This window comes from Rhinolophus ferrumequinum, chromosome 6 (assembly GCF_004115265.2).
Source record: "Rhinolophus ferrumequinum isolate MPI-CBG mRhiFer1 chromosome 6, mRhiFer1_v1.p, whole genome shotgun sequence".
Classification (NCBI taxonomy): domain Eukaryota; kingdom Metazoa; phylum Chordata; class Mammalia; order Chiroptera; family Rhinolophidae; genus Rhinolophus; species Rhinolophus ferrumequinum.
The window spans coordinates 67972224-67996569 of record NC_046289.1 but is presented as its reverse complement, the minus strand read 5'-3'; the positions used below and the strand labels follow the sequence as shown (position 1 = coordinate 67996569).

At 33.8% G+C, this 24346-nt stretch overlaps 1 non-coding gene across 1 annotated transcript; it reads right to left on the bottom strand.

Annotated features, from left to right (window-relative positions):
- Nucleotides 1-16048: 16048 nt before the first annotated feature.
- On the bottom strand, nt 16049-16152 carry LOC117024252 (U6 spliceosomal RNA). Its single transcript, XR_004423338.1, has one exon. It is a non-coding gene; the product is annotated as a U6 spliceosomal RNA (small nuclear RNA).
- Nucleotides 16153-24346: the final 8194 nt, after the last annotated feature.

Genomic DNA, 24346 nt, shown 5'->3' with positions numbered 1-24346 from the left:
GAAGGAATATGGAAGGATGACCAAAGTAAGCAACAGATAAATAGCCTTTAACATGCTTTTCACTATCATATGGTTTCTACCCTTGTTTACTCCTCTCGATCTATCATACTTTTCTAGCATAGAATTTCTAGCTATGACACCAGTGACGTGAAGAACCAAGAAAAGGCACCCTTATTTAAAAATTTAGGTAGGCCAACAGTATATAGAGACACATTCTATAAAGAGATGTAAATGTTCTTGTGAATTCTGTACAAACAAGTACTTTAGAAAAACATTACAAGTTTGAATTTAATTGCAAGGGAGGAATATGTCCATTTGTGTGCATTTGAGAATATTCCATTTCAAATCTAATGTCTGAACTTATTAGCCAGTGCTAGTGCAATAAATTTCAGAAAGCTTAACATGATTAGATATGCCGGATAAAACACAGGATTCCAAGTAAAATTTGAATTTCAGGTAAATAACAACTAATCTATTAGTATAATTAGGTCCCAAATATCACATAAAAGCATTATAACAAAATAGCATCCATAGTTTCTCTGAAATTCAAAGGCAATTAGGCATCCACTATGTTTCTGTCCTAAATCTAGCAAGCAAGTCAAAACTAATGCCTGTAGAAAAAGAGACAAAACAAAATAAGTCTTTTCATGGAAGAACCCAAAGAACAAAGGAGCCAGTCCTGCTTTGCTGAAGGTAGTCGGAGAGTCAGAAGTTTCGTTTGCTCCCAAAGGTAAAGGTCTCCAAATCTTCTTCCGTTAGGTCTCCAGTCTCCACTGACTTCTCCATGTACAGAAGTTGTTGGTTATCTATCTCGTCTCCTCCCATTTGTTTCCTTTGGTATTGGCTATAAATTTCACTAGCTCTTTCTTAGATGTAGAAAATCATCATGCATTTATTTTCATCATTTAAATTTAAAATTATGTACAGATTTTTATTTTTACATTAAGCCAATGAAGATCAACATTAAAAAGTACTACATTCAAACACATAAATGAATTATAAGGTTAGAAGATAATATACTTTTGCTAATTACTCACAGCTTGGTGCCCATTTTTTTCATGGCAGCCAACAACTGCATGTTTTTAATCTCCATAATAATAATGGCATACATCATTAACTCTATTTTACTCTTTTTTAATTTTTTATAATACCAATAACAGAGATCATTAACCTCTGTTCTGTTTAACATCTAATCATCCATTTTAGTTAAATAAATATCATAGAAAACATTAAATATCACTTTGCTAAGCTACACTGGCTCTCAGGAGAGGAATTCTTCCTAATGCATCATGCTAACAACAGTTGACTCCACAAGTGTCAAACCATGAATGGTAACAAGGAAACAGATAAAGAATAATTCATGGCTTTAGTCAAATTTGTTCAAACTTCTCTTTTTCAAAATAGTTTTAAAACTTTGGGAATATCACACAGGGAAACCTGTGTAATATTATTCCTGGTCTTGGTAATACTTTCAATAGTTACTTCAAGATTCTTATTAAGGGCAATATATGTGCCTGCTCCCCACAGTATTTCTATGAGTGTATTACCTGAATCACTATTACATGCAATCAGTGACGTCAAAAAAAACTAAAATGGTAAATAAGACTTCTACTTAAAATATCTAGCAATGCTTTGTTTGTTCCAAATTCCAAATAAATGGTCATTTTTCTGTGCACATGTCCTTCGTAGCTTTTTATGAGAATAAACAGGTAATTCAGGTAGTCCTGTGCTACTAAACCTATCTGCTCTATCAGGCTTGGTTTAGGAGACTGGTGAAAGGAAAATGGATCAGAACCACAGATAAGGTGAAGAAAGTTAGGGTGACATTGTTAAAATTGTATATATAAATATATATATATATATATATATATATACAAATATATATATATATATTTATATAAATATATATATACACAAATATATATATATTTATATATATATATAATTTACATATATAAAATATATACTATTTGGCTTTTGGATGCCACGGGCACCATATAGAAAACACAAAAATCAGGAAATGGAGATTCAAAAATGTTTTGGACAGAAACATGTCTTAAGAGAAGAAGCTAAAAGAATTGGGGTTAGTTTTTCTCTAAAAGAATAAACTAAAAGAAAACTTAGCAATTATGTATGCTCTTTTGCCTGAGTATATTTAAAGTTTCTGCTATGATTTTCAGGAACAAAAAGGAACATGACTTAATAATTAGAGAAGAGTCTGCCTTCTCTTTGATTGACTTACGAATGTTTGACAAATTCCCAGAGCCCATTCCGTAGCCAGCATCAATGTCTCAGTTTCCCCTTCCTCCCCAGACATATCAGACGTGACCTGGTTAGTGGGATGCTCACTGGACAGGATGGTATGTGGGACACAGGATCCAGGAACACCCGGTTGTGGCTGCCACAGTCCTGCTCTCTTCTTTTTGGACACCATTTATTGCTTCCTTGATACCAGTCATTAAATGGCTATTATTGTTCCTGAACAGGATCTCTGCTGAAAACTATATTCTGTATTATATTACTTTCATTTCTACTAACCTATATTTATTTAGGAGTTCCTCTACTTGATGGACATTCTTTAAGACTGGAGGTAGAAAGCTTTGAGCAGTCTGTGATAAAGTGTACTTGATAAATACAGGTATCTTATCTTAATTAGCCATGGACCTGGATACTTACAGAACTGAGCGATCATGGCAAAAATAAATCAATAAATAAAATTTTAAAACAATGGATCTTCTGTACAATGTCAGTAAAAGAGAATGCCTTTCTGTCTTTTCCTATGCCTTCTTTTGGCTAAAAATTCTGGTTCCCTTGCTCCCACTATGAAACACTGTTGATTTAAGACATTGAATGACCTATACTGTCATATAAGATTTGTTGACATTTCACACTGCCTTTCAGATAATTTATAACTAGTATGCAGTTCAAGGAAAAATAATAATTAAAATTTAGATGCACTATAAATTGAAAAGTGATTGCTTTGGTTGTAGCACGTTAGAATATCAGAACACAGTAACTATTTTTATTTTAAAATATGAAGCATCAATGCCAAACAATATCTTTACATAACTTTTGGGTTTGATAGGATGGGCTTCCGTCTATAAAGGAATACACTGTAGTAAAAAAAATACCACTACATGGATATATTTTTATATGATAAAAGAGTAGATATATTGCTCACAATAAGTGTTTTGAATAGACAAACTTATAAATATGTTCTTGCTTCTTAGTGAAAGAAAAGTATTATTGCTATACTGGTACTATAATTCTGAGTTCTAATAAGACCAGTTAGCAATAATAAAAATATACAATTTGAAGATTTGTATAACCAACCCTGCCCCTGATATCTAGTATTTTGATTTTAAAAAAAAGTTAGTGTTAGTTCTCATCTCAAACAAAATAGTATGTACTATAATCAAAAATACAAGATGAGAACTGACAAATTGATCATAAGCTTCTAGGCTATCTTGAATCTTCCATCATTATTCAAGACTCAACCCAGAAACCATCTCTCCAAACTTTTTCAGGAACTTGCTCCAAGATTACTATTCTTGAAGTATAATTTCAATTTTTCTTTAGGGAAGATAAACATTCTCTTTAATACGGATTTTTAATTAAACACACACACACAAATAGGCTGTACTCTCCTATTCATATTAGAAAAACCCACTTGAAATTTCTGTTTTCATGAGTCAAAGAAATGGTCGAACATTAGGAATTTCGTTATAGTTCAACCTAATATTATTCCAGATGGGTTTAATGCTCCTTATAAAAGTAATTTGTGAGACAAATATATTGAAGTCAATTTTTCCTGGATTCCTTAATGAAGTTTAAAATAGATAACATTACTCCTTCAATAACAGATAAGACTAAGTTTGATTTTAGGCTAATTTCTAATTGTGGAAGCTGTACATTCCATTCTTTAAAATTTTCTGAGACAATATTTGATGCCTAAACTCAACATTTTACTGAATGTACTCTTCTGGAAGCATTTATAAGAATCTAAAGATATTTGCAAAAGTACCAAAAAAAATACAAATCTTTTTTTTTTTTTTTTTTTGCTTTTGAAAAACATGATTATTTATTTTGGAATATATAGTTATTTGCTTTGTAAATATGTTTTATGTTAACTATAATGGGTTTGTTGTTTTTTATACGAATTAATGAATAATTTTCTTTTTATGTTCTCAGTGTTAATATCTAATATAGTAAATATCAATAGATATAACCCACAAAACTCAAAACTCTGTGGGGATTTCAATCATTTTTAAGAGTGTAAAGTGTCTCTGGGACCAAAAAGTTTGAGAACCACTGGACTAATTAAAGAGATAAATCAGCAAAAGGGAAGGGAAACAACAGACATAAGACATTTTTATAAATAATCCTATTTATTTGGTCCTAAGGGAACCTAGCCTAGAACTGCTTCTAATGAGGGAATACCTGACTGGCAGAATATCTGAGGACCTCATCTTATTATTCACTTCAGGCGGGGTTAGGAGGGGCGTCTGGGGTGAGTACAGAGATTTCCACAGGCATATTTGTAAACTTGATCCCATGTCATTTTTTTTTAATGCCTACAGGTGCTACAAAGAAACTTCTGGGCAAGAACAATCTTATACATTAATACAGCACAGCAACAGGTATTCTCTTTCATGACTCATAGATTTGAGATATAATTTCAAGGGTGATCGGGTTCATTTCCTCTATCATAACAACCTTGAGAGATTAAGAAAAACAGAGGTGTTGTCCTCTAATCAAAGACAAAAGGTTTCAGGGTTTTACCATAAGACACACAGATCGTGTTGGGGCAGGTAGTGGAATTTAAGGCTCCTGTTTCCAAGTGCAGTCCTTTCTCCACTAGGTCCACGACTTTAAAACCAGTTTTTAGTAACAGAAATTTTTTTAAGTGAAATTTACTCAGAAGTCCCATTACTGAGCACAACAAAGAGAACTGGTGCAGTTGAAGAGGGAGCTGATAATCTAGATTCCCTTGCCATTTTGCTTCCCTTGAGCCAGTCCTCTCGCTTTGCTTCCCCCTTTCCCTCTCCCTCTCCCCTCTTGGGACACCAGTCTTCTCTTGTTTATTTTACTCCTCCATGTCAAGATTCTGCTTCCATTACTCTCCCTTCCTAGACATCTACTTAAATATGTTTATTACGTTTCTTCAAATACACACATGTTCTACTTTTTTTCAAGGAATCAGAAAACTATCAAGAAGCATTTATTTCGTATAAATCCTTCATCTCCATTACATGCCTGGAACTCTTTTTAAGGACCTCGTTTCCCTTCCTATTACTATTATGCCAGTATTCGCTTTTTTTAAATAAAATATTTAGTGTTGTTTGTTGTACATACATGTTTAAATTACACCAATGATACCATGCTATAAATCATGTTATGTTTCTTACTTTTCTCCTATTAAAACTATTCTTAAAAATCAACTCATATTTTTATTTCTACACCTATCTTTATTTGGTATCTACCTATGTATATAGTATAAGGTAGGAACTCAGGTTTAATTTTCTGCATTTAATGAGCTAATTTCCTCAACACCAGCTGCCTATCCTTTCTTTGTGGTGCCTCATTTATCATATATCTTATATTTTAATTCAGTCAGTACTGCTATGCTTCATTACTGAATTTTATCCATTTACTGTTACATTAGAATACTTCTTCCCCATATTTTTCATATTTATTATAATTATTAATTTTCTTTCTCCTTTCTATGAGCAACTACAAAATTTCTTCTAGCTTTAAAAGCATGCATTCACTTTCTATTGTTCTGGTCAGTGCTCATTTACATTATGTTTATCTTTCCCTAATAATTTCTTAAATGTATCTATATCCTTACCTCTCCCACTTAAAACAAGACATACACTTAGTCTCCTCCTCCATCCCCACTCCAAAGTGGCATGTCTATATTTTCAGTTCTGTATTGTTCAAATATTATTTTTGTTTGCTTTATTTGTCATGCTTTAAAAAAATAAAACTAGCACTTAGGTTATTCACTTACACTCTTACGTTCCACTTATGTCGTTGCTACCTCCTGCATTTACTGATGTCTCTGATTATTGGAGTACAACTTCTACTACATTCACAAAGAATGTCTTTGTGTGACATATTTTCTGATTTCTTACATGCATTAGGATATATTCATCATACTTTACATTTAAATGAGAATTTTACTGGATTTTTTTAAAAATCCACTTTTAAAATTATTTCCCTTCAACATTTTAAAATAAGGTCTCCATTGCCTTTGTGTCCCTTTATTTAACTTTTTCTATTACAGAGAACCTAATTGACCGATAGAACCACAGCAAGAAACAAAGGATGGGGAAGGGTGCAGTGGAGGTCCGAGACCACATAGGGTATAGGGAACACAGATTCTAGAATCACAGAGACATGGAATTGAGTTGACCATAACAGAGCATTACCAGAGAAGAAGAAGAACAACAACAACAAATGCACAAAGTAGGGCAAACACCTGGATTTGTTAACTCAGGAACGATAACATCCCCAGCTTTTGTAATATGTTATGATAACTCATGAATCTCCTCACTATAATCATGAGTTGTATCCAAAAATCCATTTGAATTTCGGGAGTTGAGGGCAGATCCAAGAGTTTCATGTGACTTATTATGCCTAGGGGATTTGTGGCAAAAGAAACTGAAAAAAATACACATACAAAAGTTCAGGAAGATTCCTCCATGGGTGCATTACTTAGGGAATAAGTATAAATTTTAATGCTTTGTGACACAGCACATAAATGTTGACACCAGATTTTCACTGAAGACCATAACTTTATGATTATAAGATGCTTTGCATAATGTTATTGCAACAATATTATAATGTTTAATATTATTATACAGTCATCCCTTGATATCTGTGAGGAATTGATTAGTCCCAGGACCCCCTGCAGAAACCAAAATTCGCAGATGTTCGAGCCTCTTATAAAAACGGTGTACTATTTGTATATAACCTATGCACATCCTCCCGTATATTTAAAATCATCTCTAGATTACTTATAATAGCTAATAAAATGTAAATGCTATATGAATAGTTGTTATATTGTTTAGGGAATAATGTAAAAAATAAATAAATAAATCTGTATATCTTCAGTACAGATACAATCATCATAGGCCTAACTACATAGTAGGCCTAACTCAGCAACAACATAACTTTTTTTGTTTTTTTTCCAGAATAGTTTTGATCTGTGGTTGGCTGAATTCCCTGATATGGAACCTGCAATCCAGAGGACTGACTATACCACTCCTGGTTTGTTTTTAATTTGCATTTGCCTGTTACTTATCCTTTTCCTTTCAACCTTTCTCAGTCACTTTGATATAGATACATCTTTTATAGCTCTTCATGTCAAGAAACATGTTGGAATCTGTGAGTACAGTGATGAACACACTAGACACACGCCTGCCTTCATGGACCCCACGTATTCCAGGAACAACAGACATGAAGGTAGGCACTTCTCCCCAGGAATTAGCACAGTGCCTGGTACATAAGAAGGTAAGGATAAATATATATTGACTGAATGAACTTACTTTGAAAAAATAAGTTACTGAAAACATGAAAACTTACATCCACACAAAAGTTTGCACATGGATGTTTACAGCAGCTTTATCCATAACTGCCAAAACTTGGAAGCAACCAAGATGTCTTTTAGGATATGAATGGATAAATAAACTGTGGTACATAGAGACAATTGAATATGATTTAGCTCTAAAAAGAAATGAGCTATCAAGCCATGAAAAGTCACGGAAGAAACTTAAATGCTTATTACTAAGTGAAAGAATTCCATCCGAAAAAAGTCTACATACTCTATGATTCCAGCTATGTGACATCCTGGAAAAGACAAAACTATGGAGACAGTAAAAAAATCAGTGGTTGCCAGGGGTTAAAAATGAGGGAGTAATGAATAGCAGAGCACAGAGGATTTTTAGGGCGGTGAAAATATTCTGTATGATACTACAATGCTAAATACATGCCATTATATATTTGTCCAAATCCATAGAATGTACAACATGAAGAGTGAACCTTAATGTAAACTATGGATTTTGGATGACAATGATGTGTCATTGTAAGTCCATTGATTGTAACAACTATACCCCTCTGTTGGGGGATGTTGAGAGTGGCGCCGGCTATGTATGGGGGCAGAGCAGAGGGTATATGAGAAATCTCTCTACCTTCCCCTTAGTTTTGTTGTGAACCTCAAACTGCTCTAAAAAACAAAGTCTTAATTTAAAAAAAAAAACGTAATTACTTAATCAAAACTCGGCTAAAATTTTTGAAGGCGGTTCCACAGAACTAAAGGAACATTTCAAAGAAAGACCTAATCTAGGGATCACAAAGCTCCCCTGGTAGGTGACTCTTTAGCTCAAGGCTGACAGACAGTAAAGCAGGAGAAGCGGAAACAGACTTTTCTTTTGTATTTTCATTTAGCTATATTTTCTAGTTTTGTATAAAGAGTAACATTTATAAAGTGAGTAAATATATAAAGTAGAACGAGAGCTATAAATAAAAACTCTGGCTATGTGAGGGCCTATGATAAACAAAAGAAGGCAAGAGTAGGCAATCAGGACAAGGTTCCCCCAAAAGTGCCATTTAATCAATTGTTTATATAAATATAAAATGAATAAATAGAGCTTCATAAATAAATTAGAAGAGCTTTTCATCATCTCTGAAATGAGATTTCCATTTTGAGAGTGGGTATGAAAATTAGAGAATAGTTAAATTAAGCTGCTCTAAATTCAGTTTCAAACAAGGCAATAAATAATCACATAAAAAAATAAGTAAGTCTCCTAGTATAATGCCTACTATACATTAGGCATTAAACAAATGATTACTGTTATTACTATAAGTAGAAAAGTTAAAATATAGTTTCTTCTGTGAATTGTGGTAAGAACTATCTTATAGGATTCTTTTGAGGATTAAATTAAATTAAAATATGTGTATAAAGCATACATTACTGTGTTTAGAAATTATCAGTATCAACATTATCACGTTTCCCAGGTAACATACATAAATAGATGTTAGAAAGATAGGGATATAGACAGTCACAGATGTTGGTACCATGAAGAAATTTAATGTGATGGAGAAAGAAGTTGACAAGTATTGGTAATGTAAGGAGTCTTGGACAAAGCTTCCAGAATGAGGAGCCATCAAAATGAGAAGAAATAGAATGAACAAGTGAAGAGGACCGATAGTGTTCCTTATAAGGATTTCCCCAGAGAACAGGGATGCCACCTCTCTAACAGAGCCACAGAGCTTCTTGACATTTAAAACAAAAACAATAATAAAAACAAACAAACAAAAAAAACCCAAGAGATTTCGTGATTCTATATTGAAGCCAGGGAATTCACAGACACAAAGTAAAATGCCATTATCTATAATTTTACCCCGGCACTGAGAAAGATCTCAAGTTCATAAAGAAAGCAACACTGCCCACTTTATATAGCAACTGAAAACTGATTGTCGCCAATCACAATTCATGAAAGCAGCCTCTGGGTGTCATGTATAGGACATTTTACACTGGAAAAATAGGACAAAATTTCATACCTTCTAAGGTTAGTATCAATATGAATAAAGGGATTTTACAGCTCAAAAATGATGACTTTGAAGGTTTACAGTTCAAGTACAAGAGACATCAAAGAGGAGAAAAATGAAGAAATAATTAAGCTGCTGGCCTGAATTTCTTCTCAGTATTTCTTACGAAGATAAAGTAGAGAACAAGCAGGAAGGATATTTGTAATTTCAGCCTGTTGATAATTTATACGTGGGTTGGGGAAAGGGTGAGCTTAGAAAAAAGGAAGAAATGGCATCTCCGTAGAAGAGGTAGTGAACACCTCTTCTAAACGTTACTGTAATCATTTCTTATTGAAAAGGTAAATCAGATGGGCTTACTGAAGTGAACAATAAATACCCTCAAATGCACAAATATCATGGAATTACAAATAAAAACCTGAGCAGGAGTGTCTATTTTTATTGCGATGTCTCTATGGGAGAATGCCAGAGATACGTAAGTAAAACTGGTCGGACACCACAAGCCTCTTAAAATGATCGCTTAGGGTTTGCTGCACACATACATTGTGGAAATAAAACGCTTCTTGGATTTTATTGGTTCAATCTATCTAGGATCATAAGTATGTAATCAAGTATGTTTCAGGATATTACATTTTAAAATAGCATTCTTATTTTATTTGCCTAATCTCTTATTGTCCTCCAAATCAGTTATTTGTGCATTTGACTTGGGCAATATATAACCTCATGTTTTCTTCTCAGATTCTGTAAACATCGTAACAAAGGAAATAATTTGGCACCATAAACTAAATATGAACAAAACATTTCAAAGTAAAGAGTTTTGTTCGATGCTATACAGATTATCTAACATAATTCTTCCCTGGAGGCAACACATATTCTAAAAGCAGCAGCATATCCACATTCAAAATAGGTTCTATTAAAGTGGACTGCTAAGGCAATTATCAAGATGATTCAAGGATATATCCTATTTTCGCCCAAGCCTCAACATTATGCTCATATGTAGAGGTATTATTAACCTAAATCAGGTCCATTATCATCCCATTCTGCATTTTATCCCAAGTACCAAAAACCTGGTAAGAAATGGAATACAAAAGTGAACAAAAGTATATGCATATATTTGATACCTTATCTTACGATGTAAAGAAGGTTGTTTAAACGTAGTTACAGGATCCAGTTAAAGAGGAAAAAAATGTCATAAATACCTAGCATTTACTTATGTTGTATTTTATGATAATATTACTTACATTTTCCTGGTGAAAAAATTCCACATATTGAAATAGCACTTTGGAGGTGCCTATTCTATGCTAGGGACTGAGGTCTAGATATTAGATATACAAGGGAAAAAAAGGTAAAATTCAGGTTTTACCCTTCACAGATATATCAGTGGCATTCAGCTACTATTTACAGAGGTGTACCTAACGTGGGTGAGGAGCCCGGAGATAGTATGGGGGCTTCTGAAGTCACCAGCGACATGGGCTTCTTTGATCTTTTTCCTTGACTGTCCTTAATCCTCAAGGTCATAATCTGGTTGCTGGAGTTCTAGCAAAAAGAAGATAATGGCAGCAAGACAACCCTTCTCCATATTTAAGGAACTTCCCTCTCTGTCCTCTACAAGAACTACAACTTACATCTCATTGGAGAGAACTTAGAAATATAGTCACACCTAGCTACAAGGAAACCTGAGTATCTTTTTCATTAAAAGGAGGAGATAGATATTGAGTAGGCAATGAAATGTCTCTGTTATTGCTACCAAAATCATAATTAATACAATGTGATGAGTATGTTTTATGAGTGGTTGGTTGAATGCAGAAATCCTAGGTAGAATAATTAACATATATCTAAAGTAATCAATGAGTCAGTTACATTTGGGGTATGGAAAGAACATTAGTGGGGTGAAGAGAATTGTTTGGGAAAGTGGTAAGTGAGGCTAAGGCATGGCCTTAAGTATATACTTAAATATACTATAAGTATACTAAATATACTTATAGTATATTTACAAGTATAAAAAGTATACTATTTATACTTATCAATAGTATAGCATAGAGGTTAAAAATCAGACTATGGTGTCAAATTTCCTGGATGACCTTGAGAAAGTTTAACTACTTTGTGTGTCATACGTGAAATGAGGATAATAACCATACCTACCTCATTGGGTTGTTATATACTATATTAACTGAGATAAAGCAGGAGAAACCCTTAGAAAACATACTAAAATATAATAATTGTTCAGTAAATAGTATATATTGCTAGTAGACTATGAATGGTCTGTGGTATATAGGAAAGCAACTTTATATAATTTTAATGAATTCTTAGAAATCCTGAGTTTTTAGTTGTCTTGAGTGCTAATGATGATTTTAGCTATTACTATTCTTGATGCTAAGTCAATGCTAAATTTGTGCTAAATCAATGAGAAAGATGTTTATATATGCAAGAACCAAAAAAAATAGTACTTTATCAAAGAATTTGTAAATTATTGCATCAGACTTTTAATAATTATAATTTTATTCTCCTTGAAATATTAATGTCTTATGTCAACTAGAGTAAAAACGAGGCTTCTGAGAGCTGTAATTACTACTCTGAATAGTCACACATCTTCATAATACGTATTTACTCACAAACAAATTTTATTAAATCTATTAAGTATACAAAATATGCCAGACTGAAAAACTTGCTGGATGAGGCTAAGACAGATACCAAAATCAGGAAATAAGGAAAAAAATACTTTCCCTACTCACAACAAATCTGACACCAATGTATGAGTTTCTTTCCCCCTTATATTAACAGTCTGCCACTAACTATATAGAGTTAGCACAGACCCCACAGGTTAAGTGCTCAGTTCCACAAGATTTCCCCCCACTTCATACGGCAATCACAAATCCCAGGCTATCCCATGTACTTCTGACTGACCAGGTCTAAACTGGGGTTTCCCTGACCCCCTTCTTGGATTTGATAATGTGCTCAAATGACTTACAGAACTCAGTGAAGCACTTTACTTACTATTACTCATTTATTATAAAGACTATAATTGAAGAGCAGTCAAATGGAAGAGATACCTAGGGCGAGGTATGTGGGAAGGGTACAGAGCCTCCATACTTTCTCTGGGACCACCACCCTTCCAGCACCTCAATGTGTTCACCAACCCAGAAATTCTCTGAATTTCTTCAGGTAACCTGGTTTTTCTGGAGGCTTCTTTACATAGGCAGGATTGATTAAATCATTGGCGATTGGTAATTAACTCAATTTCCAGCAGTCCCTTTCTTCCCTGGAGGTGGGGGGCTGAAAGTTCGAAACTTCTAATCACATGGTTGGTTCCCCTGGCAACCAGTCCCCCATCCTTAAGGGATTTCCAAAAATCCCTAATATAAACTAAGTAATATAAACTCAGGTACAGTTGAAAGGGGCTTGTTAAGAATAACAAAAGAAGTTCTTTTATGCTCCACTTTATGCTCCAGTGCTGTTTCAAGAGCCAGGGACAAAAACCAGGTCTTTTAACAAAAGATGCTCCTATTGGTGTTATCACTTCGAAAATTAAAAGGATTTTAAGAGCTCTGGACAAGAGCTGGGGATAAAAAAAAAAAAACACAAAATATTTATGTTTCTTATTATATCACAATATCACAGGAATACAAAACAAAACCAAAAACAAACCCTTAAAGATAATAAGTTGAACCTTAAGCAATATGCATTGTTCTGGTCCAATTGAATTCTTACCTCCAGAAACACAAGGAAATAAAAAGTGGAAAAGCAAAATTTTAACAGCAATATAATTTGGCCCAAAAGACCAAGAATATGTAGACTCTAACTTACTGTGATTAAATATACTTAAATCATTTGAAAGACCTGCCTATAGTTATGTATTGTTTTGTTTAAAAGGACTTTTCTCATTACAGATTTCCTCCCCCCATCCGAAAGTAGAGCACTCCTCTGAAACCTTTCATGAGCCAAAATGGCACTTCCACTTACCGAAAGTTGGAATTACACCCCTTTGTTTTTACAAAAGACCTGTTTTCACTAAGTGATAGAAATTCAAAGAGGATTTTTGCTTTTATGAAAAAAGCTGCTACTATATACTATGGAAGTCTTTCATACTAGCAAAGTGGTTTATTGCAAACTTTGGGAAAGCAGAGGATATCTGTAAATATGGTTAAAAAAAAAAAAAAAAAAAACAGGTAACTAAGCACTAGGTATAATTCCAACCCTGTTTTTATATGTTAACAGAGATTCCTTCTATTTTAGAGATCCATGGGTAATGGCTTTTTTTTTGTTTTTGTTCATTTAGATTTTCCAAATTTTTAAGAATAAATATCTATAACTATTGATGTCAGAAAAAATATTTAGTTAAAAGAAAACCTACCAAGATGCTGTTGTTGGGTAGAAACTTTTTTTCTTCTTCTATCCTTCTGGTTCTTTGACTGGTCTAATTCTAAAATGACATGAAACAGATTAATAGGAGAAAAACAAATTTAATTTCTTACATGTGGGAGTCCCATAAAAATGAGACCCAAAGGTAGTCAGGCAATCAAGGTTTATATAACATCCTGAGTTAAGGAAATGGGATGAGGGCCTGGGGCTTCAAAATGGGAGGAGGGCAATTCACAGGAAGATAAGAAAAGCAGCTGTTTGGTAACCAGATGTTTACCCTATCATGCTGGTCTTTCAGATGAAAAGTTATCTCTGGTAATAGCTCTCTTTCTGGGCCAGGTCCCCACCTAAATTCTTTTAGACAGTTATAGAAGAGGTAAAAGTTTTTCTTGTGTCTTCTATGTCTTGATTGCCTCCAGCTCAAAATAATCTACATGCCAAAGTGGCATATTTGGGGGTAGCATATTCTGTTCCCCTTAACCTCTTTTCAATTTCTGTAATTCCATATTACTGAAAGAGTTTTGGATAGATTTAAGATAAAGGGAAGTTAGACCATCTGGGTGGGATTTTTTTTTTTTTAAATCAAAGAGTCACGACACATTTTGATAAAACATGAACCTCATTATTACAATTGCATAAATATTTTAAAATTAGCCAAAATCTTGAGAAAATGGGGTTCCTCATAATAGAATATTTATGTTCTTTATTGTCCTGGCTCAAACAAAATATTCACTAGAGTTTTTTAGGAAAAATGGAGTCAAATTAAGGGATAATAGAATGTGTGTGTGTGTGTGTGTGTACTCAAGATTTCAGTCATTTCTTGCTTCATTTCAAATCTGTTTCTTGTCTAAAATCAAATTCCTTCTTGGCTTTTTCTTTAAATATTTCTCAAATATTCTGTCTCTCTGCTTTTATCTTTATAGACTGGTTAAAGATTTATTTGAATTTCTCCATTTTCTTAACAAGAAAATGCTACATGGCTTTAAAGTGAATATAAAACTTTATTTACTGATATTCAGTTATCGAAGTGTCTCTTCAAAAAATAACTTTTTCCTTTTTATCCAGAGTTTCATGAACCTGAGAGACAACTTCTGGAATACTCTTATTCTAATTCTTTTTTTTTTTCTTTTAAATGTAGAACTTTAAGTAATATGGATTAGTATAGGAAGCAAGGAATAATCAAGTAAAAGAGGAAACTTCATTAATTTTATTACAATTTGTTTCTTTGTCTTCTACCTTTGTTCATATCCTGGATTCAGACAGAAAGTTCATGCTTTCTGGCATCCATTTTAGAATGCTGGTTTGCTCTTGCTGCGATATTGGTGTTTGCTTTTGTGGTGGGTAGTTATTTTCATATCTATCTAAAAGTAACCAAGCATTTAAGTTAAGTGTTGTGGAAAACAAGACCCATAGTGTGATTTGAAATGAACATTAGCCTTTAACAGGTGTTAAATTAATTAAACAAGGAGGTCATTATACTGAGGGTGTTCTAATACCTTAGCAGCCTGCTTAAGCTAACCGAAACCTAAACCTATAAATGCCTCAAGGTGAAGAAATCAAAACCTAAGGCAGCCAATCACAAACAGCCTACTAGGCTTTTTCATATAAGGCCAATTCTGAAGTTACAGCCAATCAAATGATTTCCTTGCTTTGCATCTGCCTCCTCTCTATAAAAGTCTTTCCTCTAGTTCCTGTCACTTGAGCACTCCTAACCACGTCCAGTTTGGTGCTGACTGATTTGAATCAATTTTTGTTCAGATAAACTCTTAAAATTTTTAATATGCTTCAGTTTGTCTTTTAACACAGGTAAAAAAAAATCAGCTTCAACCATTCATATTAGCTACAGCATGAGTTAATATGGCATTTTTTTTTGAAGAATGACCACAATCAAATCATTATTTTTATAAACGTATACACATGATCCAAATGTGTTCACCACTAGTTTTTTTAAAAGAAACATTCTACAAGTAAACATACTACATCTGTTCACTGACCTGTGTATGGACTTGCTAAATGTGTTCTTCAGCTCAATTACAGACCACTCACAGTAATACATTTTTAGTATTACTTAAGTGTAGCATGCTATTAAGCTATTATAGCTTTTGCACATACCTGTTGCACTTATGGCTGAATATGCAAAAACATAAAATGTTTCAAGAATTTACATCTCATCCTTGGACAAGGGTCATGTTAATCTCTATTATTGGTCCAGTTGAGTATATGCGCTGCTGAAGTGAGCACTCAGTGGCACTTTTAATAAAAGCAAACTTTGAAATTCTGGAAAACAATGTTACATTGTTATTTTTAGTAACTACAGTGCTCAAAATTTCCTGTCTCTAGTGCACACTGAATATTTTTCTCTCCTCCCTCTGCATAAACATTCAATTATCTGAAAAATTTTGACTAATTAAATTGTGGGGGAGTATGTTTTTGCCTTTCCACTCCTGATCTCTGATAAACACTGCATATCAAGGGCCACTAGCTGGCATTTCTGAGCCACAGATACGAAGTGACTGTATGGAAATTATTCGATCCTTTGAGAGAAAAAGACCCAGTGTTCTCTCCTTATTGAGCAAAATTACTGTCCGGGTTTGATTAATAGAGATCCATTTGCTCCAAATCCAAAAGGTCCCTGAATTCATTTTGGACATAAAAACAAATTATAATAGTTTTAAGGCAATGGAATTCTGAGTTAACATAAGCTAATGTTTTGAATTTTTTCTGCATCTTAGAACCCACACATCCTGGTTTAAGATTCAAATCTCTGACACTCTAATGGTTGACCAGTAGGCTTTTTTAGCTGATGAATGACAGGCTAACTTGGAAACCAGTTCTTAAAGCCTCTAGAGAACAACATGCTGATATCCCTGAGCTTTTACCTCCTAGATTTTTCACATAGTTTTTAAGAAAGAAACACCTCCACTGTACTAAAGCTTTGTGTAATGAAATCTTTCAGAGCAGCCCGAAAGATATAACTCTTTCCCACCTGGATTCAGTCGTGGGTTAGAGCACATTTAATTTCAAGCCAATAGATTCCTTGCACATCAGCACTTAAGAGATTAACGACAAGTCTAGTTTTGTTGCCCTAAACGTACTGTTATTGTTATCAATTCATGCAGCCTTGCAATAAGTTTTCAATAAATCTAAGATTAACTATTATTTTCTCACCCATAAATAAAATATAATCATCTTAAAAATCAATGAAGGAAAAACCATCATATCCATTAACCTGGCTCAGAATCCCTCCAGGCCCTTGCTATGAAACACAGCGCTGTGGATCTTTCATTTTATTGAGCTATATCTCTTTGTATGGCAACCAGCAGGCAAAAGAAAAAAAAAATCAAATCTAAAAATCAAAGACTATGTTTTCTTGTTCTGAAAAACCACTGAGGCAGAGGCTCAATATTCTTCTCTGCCTGGGGTTAATTTTTTTTCCACTTTAATTTGCAATCAGATGCAATAAAATAAAAAAATAAAAAAGGACATTGCCTCCAGTAGCTAGTGGCTTTATTAGCATCTCTACTGCCAGTCTCCACTTTTTATCACTTCCAAATCCTTTGTTTTAAAAGTCACCTGCACAATCCTGCAATGTTATAAACACCTTTAGTTGTCTTCACCAACTGTCATATCATAACATCTGCTGTTACAATCTCAAAAGCAGTAATGCATGGGGGTCAGGGCCACTTTCTCTCAGGAAAGTAAAACACAACAGAGCTACAACATTTAGTGGTTCATTTTTATTTATTTATTTTCTGTCAGCTTTACTACACCCTAGAGTGGACATTTTCCTTGCCTTCCAGTTGTAAACGTTCCTCAAAAGACGTGAACTTCACAATAAGGGAACCGTACAAAAACAAGGTTTTATAGACAACCCATTATCAACCAGCAGAAGGGGGTGATTAGTCATCTGCTCCACTTGAAATAGATCCAAAAAATTCAAGCCAATACTGTATAGAGAAAAATACATTTATCTCAGGATTCCAGAATTAGAGCGATCCCGACTTAATGTAAGGGGAATCTGCAGTTGCCTTTTGAAAGGCTTATAGTAGCAAAGCAGGAAAGAGTTGACCAGCTTTCCCACCCACCCAAGATATAGTACTTTCCCCATCCCCATACCACCCTACTCTAGATGATCAACCCTTTTGACCTTTCTTTGAACTTGAGCCAGAAAGAACCACCTTTGTTTCTGCTTTTGTGGGCTACCAAAAATGGTCAATTCAATTAAACTAATTCAACATCTTATTCCAGATAGGTCCTCTAAAGTCATAATCTTTTCTTAAAATGAAAGAAGTGTTTATCAGCATATCCCCGTTTCTGTATTTTCTGCAAATCATTACAAATGCACATAAAAATTTTCAAACTGTAAGAGGCCTATTTTACCCTCAAGGCAGTTCACATGCAAGTCCAAGTTTCACTTCCATAAATAAAATATAATCATCCTAAAAATCAATATGAGAAAACAATCAGAACCATTAACCTATCTCAAAATCCCTTCAGCCACTTGTATGAACCACAGAGTGCTGAGTCTTTCATTTTATTGAGCTGTATAATTCTTTGTATGGCAACTAGCAAGGGAAAAAAAAATCAAAGACTTGGGTGTTGTGTTCTAGAAATCAGAGAGAAGTGGAAATGTGAGAATAGATTTTGACCCTTTTTGATTACAGAAAAAAAAAAAAAAAAAGAATGGAAACGTAGGAAATAATGGTTTTGAGCTACTGGTAAGAGATTAGCTTGGTTTAGATTCTCCCTTTGACAATGCTTACTCATGAGCAATTTATAAACCTGGGCATCAATTTTGAAAATTGTCAGAAACTTTTCTTTAATGTTAAAAAGAAAGAAAGATAGGAAGGAAGGAAGGAAGGAAGGAAGGAAGGAAGGAAGGAAGGAAGGAAGGAAGGAAGGAAGGAAGGAAGGAAGGAAGAAAGAAGGAGAGAGAAAGAGAGAGAGAAAGAGAGAAAGAAAGAAAGAAAAAGAAGAGGAAAGACATTATTTTAAAAGTGGGAATGTGAGTCAAATGCAATGAAAAGACAATACTGAATTAGGCTCAGACCTGCCATAGATGAGCTGAAATGTAAATACTCATCTGAACTTAGTCACTATCACTGCTTAATGGTTACTTATTAATTCTCTCTTTCCCTATTGTAATTCCTTTGTAAAATTCAATAACAAGGAAAAATCAGAAACTATAACTTGACTTTAAACATCTAGCTTCATCAATGTATAAGACAATGTATAATATATTATATCTCATTTATACACTCTTTAAGAAAATACTCACTTTTCTTACAATCCTCTGTCTTTTTAAAAATAATACATATCTTAAATTATCACAAAGATAAAATAAATAATTATTAGTAGTTTAACAAGCCATGAACATGTTAAAAATATAATAAAAACATCATTATTATATCCACACAAAACAATCAACTCTTCATGGGATGAGAAAAGAAATAGCTTGGTAGTTGGTCATCATCATAAAGAGTCAGTTTTTGGTAGAACTTTGAGAAAACAATCTCATATTTTTAATATTTGCTCAAAATAAAATTTAAATTATCATTTTGCTCAATATCTCTAAAACCCAAAGCAACAGCTAAACATTTAAAGAAAGAAAACTATGTATGGCTTTCTCAGTAAGAATGCACTAAGGAAATAACAGAATTTAAAATATGAATGGTATTTTTCCATAACTAAATGCATAAAAGTCAACCTCCTTTAATTACTTCTAATTTTAAAGTTTTAAATTGCATCACATGCCAGATAATTAAAAGTATTAAACAAAAGAGTATAGAAGAGACATTATTCTTTACCATTATTCTTTACCATGAATACCTATGGCTAGATATTCATTCCATTTACATTTATTAGGATGGTTGGTTTTATTCCTTTAATCTGATTTTATGTTTAGTATTTGTTATAATTTATTATTGTTTCTTCTGTTCCCTTTCCTTAAGTTTTGCTGTTTTGTCTAACTTTCTCTTTATTATCTTCCTCTCCTTCCCTCCCCAGGTAATTTGCAAATAAAATTTTGTTTATTGGTTTCGCTAGTGGTTATAGTCCCAATTCCTAATAATGATAATTTAAAAAATATATTCTAGATATTGGTGGCAGCCAGCCTTGGTTCACAGTGTGTCTTCTCCACATGCTTCCAGGTTCAGCACAGGCAGCAGCCAACCATGGATTCCTTTCTAGCTTCTACCAGGTAGCCCTGGGCTGGTCATAGGCAACAGCTGACATAGCATGCATGGGAGCCCATCTCATGAGGCCTCAGAACCAACACACTTGGATACTAGCTTTAGACCACAATACAGCACCACCTGATTAATCCCACAAGCAGCACACATAAAGGGTGGTATTGGCAAGCATCAGAGTCCAGTAGGTTGAATCCCACTCTGAGGGATCGGCCCCTGCACAGCAGCTCATACACTGTGGTCATGGCTAATCCTCACAACCAGTCAACGTGAGAGTCAATCCCACCCACTGACATGCAACAACAATCAAGGCTCAACGACAACAGTAGTGCACACATAGCTCAAAAAAGGACACTTCTGGAGCACCCAGCACAGGTGATCAGGGAGACTGTGCCACTGGGCTCCATAGGCACCTATGACTTAAGGCCAACCAGCCAAGAATGAGAGATGTAGTAGATCTACCTAATACATAGAAACAAACACAGAGAGGCAGCCAAAATGAGGTAACAAAGAAACATGTCCCAAATGAAAGAACAAAAAAAACCTTCAAAGACTAATTAAATCAAATGAAGATAAGCAAACAACAAGACACAGAATTCAAAATACTAGCTATAAGTATGTTCAACAAACTTAGTAAGGACTTCAACAAAGATATAGTAAGCATAAAAAAAGACATGGAAAGCATAAAAAAAGAATCAGTCAGAAATGAGGAACACAACTGAAATGAAGAATTCACTAAAAAGAATCAACAGCAGATTAGATGAAACAGAGGATTGTATCAGTGATTTGGAAGACAAGGTAGTAGAAAACACCCAATCAGAACAGCAAAAGGGGGGAAAAATCCAAAAATAGAATGAAGAAATTTAAGGGAACTCTGGGACAACATCAAGTGTAACAACATTTGCATCATAGGGCTACCAGAAGATGAGAGAACAAGAGATTGAGAACGTATTTGAAGAAATAAAAACTGAAAACTTCCATAACCTGGTGAAGGAAATAGACTTACAAGTCCAGGAGTGCAGAAAGTCCCAAACAAGATGAACCCGAAGGGGCCCACCCTAAAACACATCACAATTAAAATGGCAAAGGTTAAAGACAAAGAGAGAATCCTAAACACAGCAAGAGAGGCAGCTAGTTACTTGCAAGGGAGCTCCCAAAAGACTGTCAGCTGATTTCCAACAGAAACTTTACATGCCAAAAGGGATTGGCAGGGAATATTCAAAGTGATAAAATGAAAGGACCTGCAACCAAGACTATTCTTCCCAGCAAGGCTATCATTTTAAAATTGGTGGAACGATAAAGAACTACTCAGACAAGAAAAAGCTAAAAGAGTTCATCACTACTAAATCAGTGTTACAATAAATACTAAAGTGACATATTTAAGAAGAAGAAGGGGAAGGGGAGAAGATAGATAGTATAATAAAATGGCAATAACTACATACCTATCAATAATCATTTTAAATGTAAATGCTTCAATCAAAAAACATAGGGTAGCTGAATGGATAAGGAAACAGGACCAATATACATGCTATCTTCAAGAGACCCACTTCAGATCAAAAGACACACACAGACTGAAAGTAAGGGGATGGAAAAAGATATTTCATGTGAATGGAAACAAACAAACAAAAAGCTGGGGGAGCAATATTCATAGACAAACTAAATGTTAAAACAAAGACTACAATGAGAGACAAAGAAGGACATTACATAATGATAAAGAGTCAGTCCAACAAGAGGTTATAACCCTTGTAAACATTTATGCACCCAACAAAGGTGCACCTAAATATATAAAGCGAATATTGACCAACATAAAGGGAGAGATCGACAGTAATACAGTCATAGTAGGGGACTTTGGGTTCATCTTATTTAGGACTCTCTGCTCTCCCGGACTTGTAAGTTCTAGTTCCTTTGACAGGTTATGGAAGTGTTCAGTCATTATTTCTTCAACACCCCATTGATACCAATGGACAGATTTTCCAGATAGAAAATCAACAAGGAAACCAGTGCCCTTAAATGACACAATAGACCACATGAATTTAATTGATATTTTGAAACCATTTCATCCCAAATAGCAGAAAATACATTATTTTCAAATGCACTTGGAACATTCTCTTAAACCACATGTTATGCCACAAAACAAGCCTGGATAAATTTAAGAAAGCTGAAATCATATCAGTCATCTTCTCCAACCACGATGATATGAAACTAGAAATGAATTACAAGAAAAAAAACCCTGAAAATCACACAAACACATGGAGGCTAAAAGACATGCTACTAAATAATGAATGAGTTATCAATGAGACCAAGGAAGAAATGAAAAGATATCTTGAGACAAATGAAAGTGAAAATACAATGATCCAAAATCTATGAGACACAGTGAAAGCAGTCTTAAAAGCAAAATTCTTAGCAATACAGAACTGCTACTTCAAGAAAAAGAAAAATCTCAAATAAATAGTCTAACCTTAAAGGAACTAGAAATAGAACAGCAAAGTCCAAAGTGAGTAGAAGGAAGGAACTAATAAAGAGCAGAGCAGAAATAAATGAAATAGAGTCTAAAAAAACAATTCAAAAGATTAATAAAACCAAGAACTGAAAAGATAAACAAAAATCTTTTCCAAAGATAAACAAAATTGATAAACCTTTAATGAGACTCATCAAGAACAAAAGAGAGGACCCAAATAAATAAAATCAGACATGAAAGAGGAGAATTGACAACAGACACCATAGAAATACAAAGAATTATAAGAAAATACTATGAACAATTATGCCAACAAATTAGACAATCTGGAAGAAATGGATAAATTCCTAGAGACATACAATCTTCCAAAACTGAATCAAGAAGAATTAATCTGAACAGACCAGTTACTATAAACAAAATCAAATCAGTAATCAAAAAACTCCTAACAAACAAAAGTCCTAGACCAGATGGCTTCACAGGTGAATTTTACCAAACATTTGAAGAAGAATGAAAACCTATCCTTCTCAAATTATTCCAAAAAATTCAAGAAGAGGGTAAGATCTCAAGCTCACTTCATGAAGCCATCATCAGTCTGATTCCAAAACCAGACAAAGACATTACAAACAAACAAAACAAAACAAACAAACAAAAAGTTATAGGCCAATATCCTGATGAACATAAACGCAAAAAATCCTCAGCAAAATATTAGCAAACCCAATTTAGCAATACATTAAACATATCATACACCATGATATGCAAGGTTGGTTTAATATCTGCAAATCAATTAACGTGATACACCACGTAAACAAAATGAAAAATAAAAATCTTATGGTCATGTAAATTGATGCAGAAAAAGCACTTGATAAAATGTAGCATCTATATGTGATAAAAACTCTCAGCAAATTGGGAATAGAGGGAACTTACCTCAGCATAATAAAGGCCACATTCAACAAACCCACAGTTAACATGACACTTGATGGGAAAAAGCTAAAAGTGTTTTCCTTAAGACAAGGAACAAGACAAAGATGCCCATTTTCACCACTTTTATTCTACATAGTACTGGAAGTCCTAGCCACAGCAATCACACACACACACACACACACACACACAAATAAAAGGCATCCCTACTGGAAAGGAAGAAATAGAATTGTCATTATTTGCACATGACATGTTACTATATTTGGAGAACCCCAAAGATTCCACCAAAAAAGTTAAAACTGATAAATGAATTCAGTAAAGTAACAGCATACAAAATTAGTATTCAGAAATTGGTAGCATTTTCATACATCACTAACAATCAGGAAGACAAATTTAAAAAACAATCCCACTTATAAGTGCATTAAAAAAAATTAGGAATAAAGTTAACCAAGGAGATAAAAGACCTGTACTTAGAAAGTAGTAAGACATTGGAAAAAGACACTGAACGAGATACAAATAAATGGAAGCATATATCATGTTTATGGATAGGAAGAATTAACGTCTTTAAAATATACATATTACCCAAAGCAACGTATAGAGGCAATGCAATTCCTATCAAAATACCAATGGTATTTTTCACAGAACTAGAACAAACAATCCTAAAATTTATATAGAATCACAAAAAAACCTGAATAGTCACAGAAATGTTGATAAAGAAGAACAAAGCTGGAGGTGTCATGCTACCTGATATCAAACTATACTATAAGGCTATAATAATCAAAACAGCATGGTATTGGCATAAAAACAGACACACAAATCAATGGAAGGGTATAGAGAGCTCAGAAATAAACCCACATCTCTATGGTAATTTAAT